The 14,395-nt window shown below is 38.5% G+C and overlaps 1 protein-coding gene across 9 annotated transcripts in view; it reads left to right on the plus strand.

Annotated features, from left to right (window-relative positions):
• R3HDM1 (R3H domain containing 1) overlaps window positions 232–14,395 on the plus strand; it is a 69,393-nt gene continuing 55,229 nt past the window's right edge. For 2 of the 9 annotated variants that reach the window (XM_021397933.1, XM_021397929.1), the window contains exon 1: window positions 252–424. The gene's annotated coding sequence lies outside the window, so the exon portion shown is untranslated. Of the gene's footprint in view, window positions 425–14,395 lie in introns of all 9 variants that reach the window. The other 7 variants (XR_002439135.1, XM_021397926.1, XM_021397927.1 and 4 more) reach the window with 7 other exon arrangements.

Here is a 14,395-nt window from a genome sequence, read left to right on the forward strand (position 1 = left end):
GGTTGGCGGCACCTGCACGGCACGGCCGGGGGCCCGCAGGGCGGCACGGGCCGGCAGGCAGCGCCCGGCCCCGCTTCCCTTCCCTAATATAGGCAGGGCCGGCACCGAGCGGGGCACGGCGGCCCCGGGGCTGAGCGATCCGTGGGGCCGCTGGGCAGGGGCTCCGGGCCGGCCGGCGTTACCTGCCGGAGGGCTTCGCTGGGAGAGCCGGCCGCGGCCCTTTGGCGGGCTGCGTGTGCCGGGCTGCGTGATGCGGCCGCGCTGAGCCCCGCGGGGAGCAGCGGTTTGCGAGCGGGGTGTGCGCCTGTCGGCTCTGCTACACCTCCTGGGTGGGGATGTACTCGTGCTGTAGTCCTGCCGGAGGGCCGTCCCGTTGTGGTTTTGCTGCGGGACGGTTAATATGCATGGAAACGTATCTAGCTGTGTAAGTGAAATGAAGTGAAAACTGTGTCACAGCCTGATTTCTGCAGTTTCTTTTAATGACGTTTTTAAATCAGGTTTCAGCACTGAAGAATCATTTTTCATTATCTAGAAATGAGATGAGTGAATAAGTGCAGCGCAACAGCTTGCTACAGACTAAGGCGATTTTAGATTATTCCCCCTGAAAGGTTTGCCCAAATTCTGTTCGTGGCTGAGGCTGTACTATGAGCTGTGCCTCGGCGGGTCTGCCTGCTGCCCTCGTGCACCTCGTGCTTTTGTGAGCTCTGTAGAAAGCTGTGTGGGAAGGTGATGGGGGGGGGGGAAATCCAGGAGGAGTTATGGATACCTTCATTAAGGTGCATTGTTTGGCAGCAGAATCCACAAGTGCGTGCTGACTCTCTGGCTTTTTGTCTGCCTTCTCTGTTGGTTTTTCCTAGTGTCGCCTTCTTTTCAATAACCTGAAGTGATAGCAAGATTTTCTTCTGCCCTTGATGTAACTAAGGGATATCTTGTGGCTTTTGTTGTTGTTGCTTTTACTTTTGCAGAATGTTTTAGATGAGGTTTTTTGATTTTTTTTTTTTCTTTTGTGGTGATGTTGCTTTTGTTTGAGGCATTAACTTGAAATTTTCAACTGGATTATTTCCTTATGTCTTCTACAGGGAGTACTGCATTTGGGACTTGCTTTTTGGTTGAATGCTAAGGAGAAGATATGATGATGGCAATCATGTTGTGAATGTTAGGTTAGAAATGCATGCTTATTGTTTAAGTGAAAACGACAAAAATAAAATTGTGAATGTACAGTATTTTCTTTTGAAAAGGTTTTATTCGACCAGTTTGCTACTCAGCAGAAAGAAACAGCAATGAAAACATTCTTCTTTGGCAGTCTTTCTTCAGTTACAAGTGGTGATAGTGTTATCACCAGATATATGATATTAAACCTTTTTTTTTTTTAATTTCCTTCGATAAAAACTGTGGTCTCCAGAGTTAGAGTATTTTGTAGGAAATCTGTAAGACATAGTTTGTTCTCTGTTATTAAAAAAACAGCAGTGGAAAAGATAACATTAGAACTTGCTGTGTCTTAGATCATGGAAGGTCAAGAAGGTAGTACTTGGAACTGTGTAACTCAGTTCTACTTTTTGTTTTACAAAACTGTGATTGCTGTTGAGATCAGCTCCTGCTTTTCTCAGGAACAAGCATGGATACAACTAAATATTAATAATTTTAAGGGGTGTACACACTCAAAGTTGAGGAGGTGGATATTGTTACCTTCCAATTTCTCCTCTTAAACTTAGAAATCTATTTCTACTTAACATAGAATTGCATCTTTTTTTTCTCCCTTATGTTATGTTGTAGAAGTTTGATTTTCATTGCTTCTTTTGTTTCATTATAGTTGCCTTACATCATTCTTTCTTATTTTATAATACTTGCCTAAAGCCCATCTGTGTAACCGCTTCAAACCAGCTGGATGTAGTAGGTGAAATGCTTTAGATATAGCTCTGGTTACAAAATAAAAGTATCATGTTTGAAAGGTGCTGTCAGTTTTGTCCAGCAGGTTAACTTAAGTTGATATGTCCTTGTATCACTACTTCTAGTCATTTACTTCTCTAGTGGGTTAGTTTGTAAGAGTGAAAATGTAGTGCCATATCCTTAAATAAGATACTTTTTAAGTTTCAAGGCACTCTATTCTAGGCTTTTAAAAGCAGTTGATACAATTGCTTTTTTTTTTTTTTTTTGTCTCTGAGGACTGTTGAACTTGTATTCCAAGTGAGTGAGTTTTCGGGTAATGATCATGGAGCAAAAGGAACTTTGACTGCAGTGCTGCATAGATTGAATTTTTTAAAAACCTTTGCGTATATTGAAAGCATTGTTCAGTTTGCTGAGCTAGATAACTGTGCTGTAACTTTACTGCTTGCAAAAAATAGCAGTAACTGGACATTCTGATTTGTGTTAGCCAGTATAGTTACTATAAAGTACACAGACTGTGAACTTTTCCAGTATATTCTAGTTCTTCTTATATTTCAGAGTTCAGAAATAGCTAGTAAATACAAAATATTGTTGTTATTGGATGTGAATCTAAGGAGGGGAGGCGGTGGAGTATTCTGTAAAGCTGGCACTGTTAGATTGGGAGTACTGCAGAGATGTTTGGGTTTGGGAGCCCAGTTAATCTCTTAGTGGCAGTTTTCCCACCTATGTTCTACATTAGGATGGTTAGATAGAAATGACCCAGGGGCTTTTGTTAAAAAGTGCGATCCAAATTGAGCCTTTTAATAATGGAAAGATGAGTTGTTTGGCTCTGCAGGATATGCATAATAAGGCCATTCACACTTTTTTTTTTTTTCTTAAGGAAAGAAGAATCTATGAGAATGCTTTAATTTGGTGCTTATTCAGGATGATAGGTAGCACTTATGCAAGCCCTTAAAGTTTGCTTTTTCTTTGAGTTTCTTTGTTGGTTTTTCTTTGAGGTGATAGACTGATGCATTGTATAACAATGTTATGTTAAGAGGTTTTCTGAAAGTGATATTGGAAAGCTATTTCTAGAGGATCATAAATCAGCAATAGGTTCTGATTAAATGTGGCTGGGAAGATTGTACTTTCAGCCTACCTGTAACCCTAATTTGATTTCAAGACATTTTGAAGGAGTCCTGTAAAGGAAATAATATCTGTAACCAGATTTATGGAAGCTCAGCAGCTTTAATTACAGAAAAGCCTCCACTGCTACTCCTGCATGTAAGTTAGCCTCCCGTTTAATGCAGGTATTATGAGAATTCTGTCAGTGTGTCACTTTAGGATACGAACCATTTTCCAATACAGAACATCTGTGTTTGCAAGAGTATTATATTTTCCTATTGTATGCTTGGATCCAGGCTGATGAAGCAAGCTGTAGATTTGCAAAGCATGGCTGAGGGATGCCTAATCAAAGGTTTCTTTTCTGTTCTTCATCTTTGATTCCCTTTGGAAGGGAATAGGTCATTTTCTCTTTGCAGCTACTGCTTTCTGCATAAACATGTATATGCTGCGTTGTTCATGTGTCCTTGTTCATATACTGTTAAGTTTTTCTGTTCTTTTATCCCTTTCCTAACATGAATTCTTATCATTTAATCTGTAATTCAAAGCATTTTCTGTACAAAGTGGAGTTTTTTCCTTTAACATGCTCAGCTCTATTCTCAGCCCCCTCGCCAGTTTTATTTGCTACCACGTTTATACTGCCATTTATGAAAGGTCTTTGTCCAGTCGTGTACAGAAGGGTCTGATGACTGAAGCTTGTCACGACAAAAATCTATCGTTTAAGTATATGGCTGAATAGCATAACATAATTGTTCCTAAATTTCAAAAGTATAGGTTTGATTTGCTTGTATTACCAGGGCAAAAAATAATCTCGAAAAGGTACAAATACATAAGCTGTTATTGCTGGATTTGATACAGCTGAGTATTCTAAGCAAAGATCCAGTGCTGACTTTCAGACTTTCCTAAAAGGAAAAAGAAGTATTGTACAATAGCTGTTAAATTGCCATGCTTGTTTTGAAAAAGTACACTTTCTGCTAAGTGAAGTGTAATAATTTTCTATCCGTGTGAAGTTCCAGCTAAGCCATTTTACTTCATGTTACAGTAGAACAAGATATAAACAGATGTGCTCCTTGCAGCTATCTGCCTGTATGCAGGAATCTGTCATATTGACATATTAGCTTTTTGTCGACACCCTCTCGTCACCCCCTCTGATCTGTTAATTGGGCTGTTATTATGAGCAGTTTTTGAACATTTCACTTTAGACTGTGTAGGATGTAGGGCTCTTTTTTTATTCTATCTAATTGAAACACGTCTAGGGAAGCTCACAGGAACAGTTTAGCTGGCAGATGGAGGAAATGGTGACTTGGAAGTGAGATCAGTGACTTCTTTCCCTGGTGCAGCTGAATCTAGAAATCTGAATCTAGGCTGTTTGGTGTGCAGCTGGTGAGGGAATTTTGAACTAACTCAAGTGCTTTTGCCAGTAACAGATTGAGGAGCGTTCTCAGAGTTCTTTCTGATGTCAGAGCTTTGGGTGTGCTGATGGTGAGTAGCTGGGAGCAATTGCATCATTGACCACCGTGCTGGATCTACAAGATTATTTTAATTTGTTTGCATATTCTAAGTGAGCTCAGTTATTTGGTGTGTTATTGTGGAGATATACTAGGAGTTTTTAAAGTCACTGGAAAATTGCTGAGCTTTATGTATTTTAGGCTTTGATCAAGTGTTCATTTTTTTTGCACCCAAGTGATCCAGTAGAGAAAATCAGAAAATTAGCAAATCAGTTTGTGGGAGTTTCTTGTCTGTATTCTCAAAGAGTTCTATGGAGTATTTCAATGAAAGGTACAGTAAAAGGCTTATTTCCTTGAAAGCACCTTAAATCTCTCTGTCTCTTGAATTAGGAGATGTATTTCGGATTTGGTGTACTCCATAGGTGTTTAAAGAGTAAGACGTGATGCCTGGATTATATTGTTTTCATTTTCTTTCATAATCTATTGAATCTTTTTCATAAACCAAACCCTTGCCAGTTTCTAACTTCCCTTCGAACTGGCTTGATTTCTTAACATAGCTACCTAGGACGATAGTACCTTGACTCAAAATAAAACTTGGCTTGGGTTTTTGAGTTGATGCATCCTTATCTTTTTTAACCTTGGGAAGTCAGACTATTCCCAAACAAGAACTTTTTGCCTGAGGACTTTCCTTCTGACTAGAGGAAGCTGACTAATGTTCTTGTGTTAATGACTATTTGCATACACTTCAGTGGAAGGAACTGTGGTAAAATGGATAATTAGATACTGATAGTATCTACTGATAGTAATTCTGTACTTAGAATTAGCAATAATAAAGCGTTGATTTTTTTTGTTTTCGTTTTTTTAATTTGCAACGAAGATAGCAAGTGATTAGTCTCCTAGCCTGGGTGTCGTGGTTTTTTTCCTTAAGCTCCTCAAGGTAATGTTTAGTGCATTTTCATTGCAAATAATGCCTGAAAAGGATTCTAGGCACATGTCTCCTGGCACGTTACATTATTTTCATGGAAATATAAGCTCCTCTTTCAAGGTTGTAAAGCTGTACCAGAAGCCAGTACAGGTATTACTCTGCGGTGTCACCCTTGTGGTACGGACTGGGAGGAGGGACAGGACTGCAGAGCTATTTAGTGACTTGATGGAGGCAGCCATAGGAATGCTAATGCCTTCTGGCTAGACTTGTGGTTAGCAAATGGATATTAATCTTTTACCACTTAAACTTGTATGTTACTTCATGAAAAATCCTACTATTTTTTGATCCTAATGCTTTGTGTGGTTGGACTACTCAGGTCCTTTTTTCTACTCTTTTCAAACGATGGCTACAAAAGCAAACTGTCTGTAGCTTTGTGGACCTTCTTGTTACTGGGAGAAGCAACTGAGTCCAGACCTTGCCTAGCTAAGAATGATTTAAATACAACAAAGCCTTCATCCAGCATCTTAAATGAGACCATTTCTTGGCTGAGGTTTCTGAGCTCAGAAAGCTACTTTTAGGCTAAATTCTTGGAGCAGTAATATGAACAGAATAAATGTTGTTACTAGGATAATCCCATTATTGCAATGTATGATGTTCCAGTGGTAGGTTGTTTAGTTGTGATGACGTCCCAGCAGTTTCTATCTAATCTTGTATTTTAGTGACACTGTAAAGTTTAATTGCAAAGCACAAAGAGCAGTAGTCTTGAGTAAGACTTGCATATCACAACAGCAGTGAAGGCTGTCCTAGCTTGGAATACAATCGGCCTTTATTTTCTGGCCTTTCCTGTTAAAATGTCAGACAGTGGTAGATTGGATTTGTGTTCCTATCTTCCTTGGTCCGTATGAGTTCGAAGGCTTAAAGTTAATAAGTTCCATGAAGATCAAGAAATGTAAATGTCTGGGTATTCTCAGTATCTCTCTTTCTTGTCCTGCCTTCCAACATGAAGTGAAATATAGGCTAATTTTAAGCAGAAAACAGCTCAGCCCATTTCTAATATTGGAATAATTGGGCATGGGGAACCTTGAAAAGATTTTTCAACTGTGATCAGACAGTGTGTCTGACAATATGCCTCTGATTCAGAGGCATATTTTAGATCACCGATGACAATTCCAAAATATGTTGCTTGGCTGAGATCAAAGTCATCTGATGGGGTTCTTAGTTGTCTAGTGCTGCCCTAAATATCTTGTATCCCTGTGCGGTGGCTCCACTGTGATGGTGTCCTGTAGATGTGCTGTATCTGGCCACACTAGATGCCTTTGTCTGAGCAGCTCACTTGCTCTTGATATAGCAAGAATAATTTGCTTCAGCGTGAAGTTAACAGATGTTCAACTTCAATACTGCTCATAACTTCTTAACCTCAGCATATTTATGTTTGCAGTATCAGTAGTTTTCTGTATCCATTCTTCACTCATGCCTGCAGGTGCTGCAAGTACATGGTTGTAATTCCTGAGATTCTAAAATGTTGAAACTAAGTTTGAGTTGAGGCTGCGTACGTACTAATAACAGATTGAGTGTAGGCATGGCTACTGTAAGGAGGCTGCGTTCCCTCAAGTGTTCGATGATCAATGATAGACTTCCATAGATCGTGCTGGAGGATGTAACATTGATTTTAAACTGTCCTTTGAAATAAAACAAAAATCAAAGGATATATCCAGCAAATAACTAGGATTTTTTTCTAAAGTAAGTAGACTTTCTCCAGCTTCTTCTAATTAGAAGGAAAAATTCTTGCTGATGCTAAGAAGAGTTTTTACTAGGCTAATTAAAAATAAAGTTGGACAAACGCTCAGTTCCCAGTGAATCTAGTCTATCCTGGTACTTGGATGTTAAATAGTACTAATTATCAGCAAAATAATGGGATTTGTGTGAACAGGTATGAAACTTAATGCACTCTGAATTGCATGAATGTGTCTGAAAACTGAAAGAAGAGACTCTGTGGGTCCAGTCCCTTGTTGTTGCAGGAAAGCATCGATTCTTAACTGTCTCAAATACTAACATTAATTGGATTGCTGGCTGTCTCCTTTCCTGACAGATAGCACTTATATATTCTGGCTCTTTAATGTCTTCTGGCCTCCGGCATGGCTGGCTGTGGTGAGTTCATAGCACATGATTTTGTGACATTTTCCTCTAGAGTAAGTAGCTCTTCTGCCCACCTGTTGTCTCCTACAGCCACATGTGTCATTTAATAGAGACTAATTGCTCTTCAGTCTGTGTTTTGACTAAATGCTCTTTTTCAGTCTTTTCTTCAGCTGCCTTATTTTTAGAGTGCTGTGGTGCTTTTCATGCAAGTTTTTACCAGTGCAAATGCCATTTTTCTATCTAATGTTTCACTGGGGCTTCATTAAAATGACATTTGTGCTTCTGCAGGGGATTACTCTCATATTAAAGAATGCAGTAAGTCAGTACTCTGTTATCAGCATCCTGAAGGTAATCTTTTTCCTCTTTGGGTGGCACTTCCCATGTTTGTGATCCACGGGTGTTAGTGTTATGTCTCAGGGAGCAGGACTGAAATGAAGGAAAGCTGGTCTCAAGCTCATGGTTTTAACCCTTTCTCCCATTTGCCCCCTCCACTAATCTACTGCTTTTTATAAAACCTTTTGTTAGTGAGCCTTCTGATTACCTACAACTCTTTCTGGTAATCTTCGCTGTTTCTACTTTATCTATTTCCTATGTGATACCACATGTAATTCAAATAGATAATGCCTACTCCATTAATTTTTTTTTTGCTAAGAAATATTTCTTTATGAAATAGAGTTGTTTGGTGTGATCTCTCAGTGCTGCACACGTTCTTCTCTTAGCTCATTTTCTGTTGACCTTGTTGCCTTTGATTCATGCTTTCCTTTAAAATTTGTTGAAAACCCAGACATACAGTTATTTTTTCCATATGTTTAGTTCTGTGCTTGTCATTCTGACATCAAATGATACCGTCATGTATTTTGTACTGTACAAAAAAAATTCTCTGCTTTGAGGTTGTCTTAATCTCACGAGACAGTTCTAATTTTCTGTAGTTATTGGTTATGCTGTTTTCAGCACTTACACTGTGAATCTTGTTTTTACTTTGAACGTACTCTTTCAACTTCAATTTCAGATGTGCCATAGAGGTTTTCTTCTGTTCTATTTTTATGGATAACAAAACTTTTGTTAGCAAGTTCTGACTCATGTTACTTTTTGTTGCTCAGTCTGTTTTTTTAAATTATTATTTGTGTATTTTTTTTTTCTTTTCACGCAGCTGAACTTGCACTTTTTTCTTTTAAAGGGATCTCCCCCCTTCTAGCCCCTTCTCCTTTTGCTTTAGGGAACCTGTTGTGAGTGTAAGTTCCACAAGTATTTTTGTAGAAGAATCCTTAAGTAAGCTAGATACATAACTAAAGTAAAAAACATTTTTCCTTAGTGTGTGGCCATTTGTTTCAATGTACCATGAAGAAGGAGGTTATGTCATCACAGAAAAAAACAATCTGGCACATAGTGCCAAAGTTTGCATTGCTTCCTTGACCAAACTCTCTGCTCCTTATGAAAATGAAATATCTTTGAAAGCTTTGGGATGTCAGAAAATTGATGCTCTCTGTGTTTTGTTTCATTTTTTTTTTTCCAGTCAGGGGACAGGAGGAATTGGCTTTCTATCTCCCTTGTGCTTGGGTCTGAGCAATTAGGCTGCTCTTCTAATGATATGCTTTCAAGAGTGTTCATTAAGAAGCAGCGGGATGCTGATGTTACTCCGCTTTCCTGTGTTACCAGGGTTTTCAGTTTAGCAATACAGAATCATGCCTAAGCAGCTGTAGAGTCAGGCTGTCGTATCAGTGAGGCAATTGTCTTCTGCCCTCCCTCTGACGAGAAAGTTGAACAAAGGAATTTGCAAAACTAAACTGCAATGCAGGGCACTGCTTAACACTGGATCTTAAACCCATTTAGAAAAGCTGCTGCAGAGCACAGTAGCTCGTTCATAAACAATTCAGAAGGACTAAGTATAAGAATCAGTGTAATCCTCTGCAAATTGAACTGTCTCTACTGAATGATCTTCATTTGTGGTTTCTGCAGGAGAATGGTTTGGCTATAACCTAGTTCCAGAAGTTTTGCTGGCTCAGAAGTATGGTTACTAAGAGTTGACCAGATATCTGCTTTTTATTGTGAGATGTCACTGGATGAATTCCAGTTTGAAAACCATTCCGAACTCTCTCTGGAGCATTCAGGTCTGGATGGCTGTTGCATGTGATGATGTGACACTTTAATGTGTGGTATGTTCTAGAGCTTGACCTGAGATTAAGGCACATTAATTGAAAATCTGCTAAACTGAAACAGTTGTACTTAGTAAATAGATATGCTTCATGGATAATGGAGTTCCCAGTTCATCTAAATGATGCTGAATAATTTTATTATCTACTTATGCTGTTCTTTTGGAACATTTTTTCATCACATCAGCTTTGTGAAGCAGCTTTGTACTTACAAATGTTAATGTACAGTCATCACGTACTGCGTGAATTTATATCTCAGTGCATAAACTATGTTAATCTCCGGATATTGAGAACATAAATTAAAATGCTCTTTACTTTTTATTGGTGTTTAAAATGGAGATCTGAGATATTTGACAAAAAGGATGTGTTTGTGTATCTCATTACAGCTTCTGAACTCGGTGAACTTGCAGGAAGTATCAGCTCAGTTCTAAAATAAGTAAGATAACTTACCTTCTGTCATATTGAGCAAAAGAATAGTCACAGCTGACCTTATCCAGATACTCAGATTATTGCTAGCCAGTTAATCAGAGGCTTTGCTGGAAAACTAAATGAAGGAGTTTAAATTAGTTCTTAAGTTCGAGTAGGATATTGAGTTATCAGAGTTGAATAAAGGTTTTAAATTAACGAAATCCTGCCAAGTCTTGCTGCTGTTGCTTTTCAAGTGTGATAACAGAGCATGTGTAGACAGTGTGTAACACTTCCCATGCCATAGCAGGAATTTTTCCACATACATAATGCTATGCATATGCATGATGGATAGAACATGTCCAGTACTTCTCAGTCTGCTCCATAGGTCGTTATTGTTTTGTTTGTTGCTGTCCCACTGCAATTACTCATTCATCAGTACAAGGATGATCTTAGACAGAAAACTGCATTCAGGTTGTTTAAGCCAAAACTAAAAGAATAGTTTTCTGTCGTATATCTCAGGAATTTGTGCAAAAGAACTGCTCATGTCTTATGCTAGAGCCATGGGCCTTTTTTGTTCAGCCTAGTGATCTTGCCTTACATCTCACGCATAAAGAGATGCACACTTAGGACTCTAATAAATATACTAGACACAGTATATAGTACTTGCAGTTATGGTGATGAAATAAGGCTATTGCTTTTATAAATCTCACTATTCAGAAGTACGTATGAATAATTCAGTCAGGAGCTTAAGATCTTCGTATATTGCCACCTGCTCATTATTCAGAGTTCTCGTACAGACTACTGTTGCCCTAGCAACATTCTGAAAATTAGTGTTGCATCTATGAAAAAGGTTTTGTTTATCTAGCAAAGCCCACTATCCAATCTGTAATATTGCAGGATGCTTCTCAAGTGGATGCTCTAGGCCCCAGCCCTGGTTGTTTAAAAAATGATCACCTCCTCTTATGTGGCATTAACTGAAGATTGGTTTTTTGTTTGGTTTTTTTTGTGTTGTTGTTTTTTTTTCCCATAGTTATTAAATATGGTGATTAACTTAGTCTCCTTAGTGCTTGATAAGGCCATTGCATGATTCATTTCAGTAGAGATGCTTTCCTTTACAGATATGCAAGAAAGTGACAATTCCATGTTGACTGCTGGTGTTCCTCTCAGGGTCCTTTACTTCCCTTCTCTCCTGCTCCTTCTTCCCTACATTCTCCCTCTGCCTGTTGACTTCTGCATGAGAAGTCAGAGCTTGTTTAACCTTGAGTGCTCTGCGATGTAAAAAAATATATTTGTGCTCATGAACTTAACAGTAGCTGAATCTGGAGTGTGGAGGAAGAGGTGTTTGTAGTAAAGTCTGTGAATCTGCTATTGTTGTGTCCAGTGGAATTTATCTCAACTTGCTTTCAGTGTTACAAGTTAAATATACTCGTTTATCTCATAAGATATACCCACAGCATCTCCTTCTGGAGCAAACGAAGGAGCAGAGCTGAGATGTTTGATGGTTTTCTTTTTCTTGAAGGGAGAAAAATAAATTGAAAAACAATATTAAAAATACCCAGCTTCCCAAATCCTCTCCCTTGTCACAAAGCAAATGAAAGCTGCCATCTTTTCTCCAGTTTTCCTTTTATTTGTGGTTCAGATCTTTGTTGCATGTTGCATTGAGCTTGTTTGGTTCAACCCCTCATTTGCTCATTGTGTTCTGACTCTGCAGAAAGGAACTTCTACCTGCTCTGAAAGGAATTTTCAGTCTTGGTTTATCTGACCTGTTGATTTGCAGATTCCAAGATCTGAACAGTAAAGAGGACTTGTACTAAATTAGCACTTCAGAAGAATACTTATTTGTCCTGACATAAAGGCCTCAGTTTAAACTAATACATTCCATAGTGTTTTCCCTCTGAAACACTTGAGGAGTGGAAACCGAAGAGAAGTAAGCTGCTCCTCCTGATCTTAGCTGCAGCCTCTCCCTTTCCTAGTGTTAGGCACCTGGCACTGAATCCCTGTTCCTGAATTCATAGTTGTTTAGAATTCTTTGGAACAATAACACAATTTAACCTAAGCTTTCCAAACATCTTTGTTTTCTTACAGATATGGGAGCAGGCTTATGGTTTGGGTTTTTGATGTTTCGCGGATAGATGTTGTTATTTGGGAACTTGTATTTCAGCTATCTATTTGCAGAAAATAACACTGGTTTAGAATTAGCAGCTTCTTATAGGTCTCTATTTTTACTTCTTTGGTCTTCACAAAAAAGCTGGCCATTGTATCTTTTCACTGGAAAAGGCAGAAGCTTAGTTTTATTAGTAGCTTGCTAGTGGTTTTACCAAAAACGTTCATTTCCCTCTCTGTACTCACTCTCTTCCTCAGTATTCCCCCACACACACACCATCAGCAATGCAATATGTTAGGGAGAGCAAATGTGAAGACTGTGAAAGGGTTACATCCTTTTTTAGAAGTAACACAGTGAATGAGAATGTCCCGTAATGGGAAAAGCTGGGGGCAAAATGACAGTTAAGCAATACACAGCAGCTGGGTACCCCGCATTGCATCTGTAAAGACCTCATTTTCCTTTTCATTCATTCTTCCTGCTAAGAGCAAACATCTTGTTAAAGCATTGGAGTTTGTTAGCTGTGTGCCTCTTCATCCAGGAGTTTGCTCCTCTCCTTTTCTGTCCTGAAAATGTAAAGGCCTAGAGATCTTACTGTGTGTGTTTTGGGGGAACATAGAGGTAGAGTCCTTCTGCACTATGTACAAAATTGAATTATGTAATTTTTTTGTGAGTTTACAACTGAAAACCAGAAATAAACAATAATTTCCCCTGACAATTGTACAGCTATACTAGAAAGTACTTTTTTGTCAGAAGAATGATTTTGAAGTGGCTCTCTGTGTAGTGTATCTTTTGCTCTTGAGCAAGCCTAGAGACTCATTCCTTCTTCAGCAAGTATCTGATTGCTTTCTAGTCAGTCTTTCATTTATCTCTCGAATATCTCTCCTGCATGTTTGATGTGTGGTATTGCTTTGAAATTTAAATTGAATTGGAACTTCATATTTGCATATCTTCTTCTGTGCTTATTCTGTTAGATAGATTTCTGCAAATGTAATTATACGTGTTTGACAACAGATACAATTTCATGAGCATGCTCTGAGGTGAAGATCAGCTAAGTTAAGATTCTGATGCTCCTGTAAACTAGCCCTGAGTGTTCCAGTGCCTCCTTCCAGGATGTAAGTTGTTACTTACGCCAAGCATATTGCTTCGATATCTTTGCTTGTTTAAGAGAAATGTTAACACATTCAGTTCAAATTATTTTCCCGCTTCTCATTAATGAGTTATTTCTGTGTTCTTTTACATGCAGTTGCATTTGGCATAATCTCTGTAAGAGACATTTGTAGAGCTGTAGACACAACATCAAATGAGCATCTATACAGTACTTTTCTTAGGCAGGACTATTTTGGGTAGCTATTGTTCCTTCTCTAAACCCTCTTTTCTTTTTTAATACGAAGCAGAGTTGCCCTGAAGACTATTTCAATACCAAGCTAAAAATTATTTCTCATCTTTCAAGGACAACATAAACTGTTGTAAGCATTCATGGTTTTCTTGTGGTTTCAATGTAGTGTTTGTAAGGAAATCTCTCTGAAGGGATTAAAAATGTAGTCCATTGGCAGTTATAATAACTAACACCTGTGTTTTGGCATCTTCCACCATAGACTGCCTCTCTCTCTTTTTTTTTTTTTTCTATTTTTCCTCCCTCTTTCCTCCTTTTCCTCACTTCAGCAGCCTCATCCGATCTCCCACTTCAGTGAAATGGACAACTAAAGCTACACCATCCTGCACCAGTCTGTACGGAACAGCAACTGAAAGGGAGAGTACAGCCTGAAGGGAAGCTGAACAGATGGTGCAGGCTTCAGTAGAAGGGATTCAAATCCACTCTTGTACAACAATGGGTTAGAAAAGATCCTAAATGTTAAGCTAGTATTTTGCACTTACTTAATGTAGGTGTTTATGCTCCTTCCACCCATTTTGAAATTCAAAGAAACAAAATGTATTTTTTTAATCACCATTCTTATTAGCTTGTTTTTATAACAACAAGCAAAAGAGACACCTTTTAGTAGGTTGCATCTCATGGAAACTCACTGCAGACAGTTTTGTGGAATATTGTACTAACTGTCAAATTGTATTGATGCGTTCATGTATCTTTAAGTTTTCATTTTTGTTTAAACGTATGTGGTTTTAAAGATAGATAGCTTTATTATGTTGATTCCTAGGATAAATTTTTTAATTAATGGTATGTCCTATCTCTATTCTAAAGATTTTTATTCTAAAGAACATGATGATGATGATAGTAGTTAAC

This window comes from Numida meleagris, chromosome 5 (genome assembly GCF_002078875.1).
Source record: "Numida meleagris isolate 19003 breed g44 Domestic line chromosome 5, NumMel1.0, whole genome shotgun sequence".
Classification (NCBI taxonomy): Eukaryota; Metazoa; Chordata; class Aves; order Galliformes; family Numididae; genus Numida; species Numida meleagris.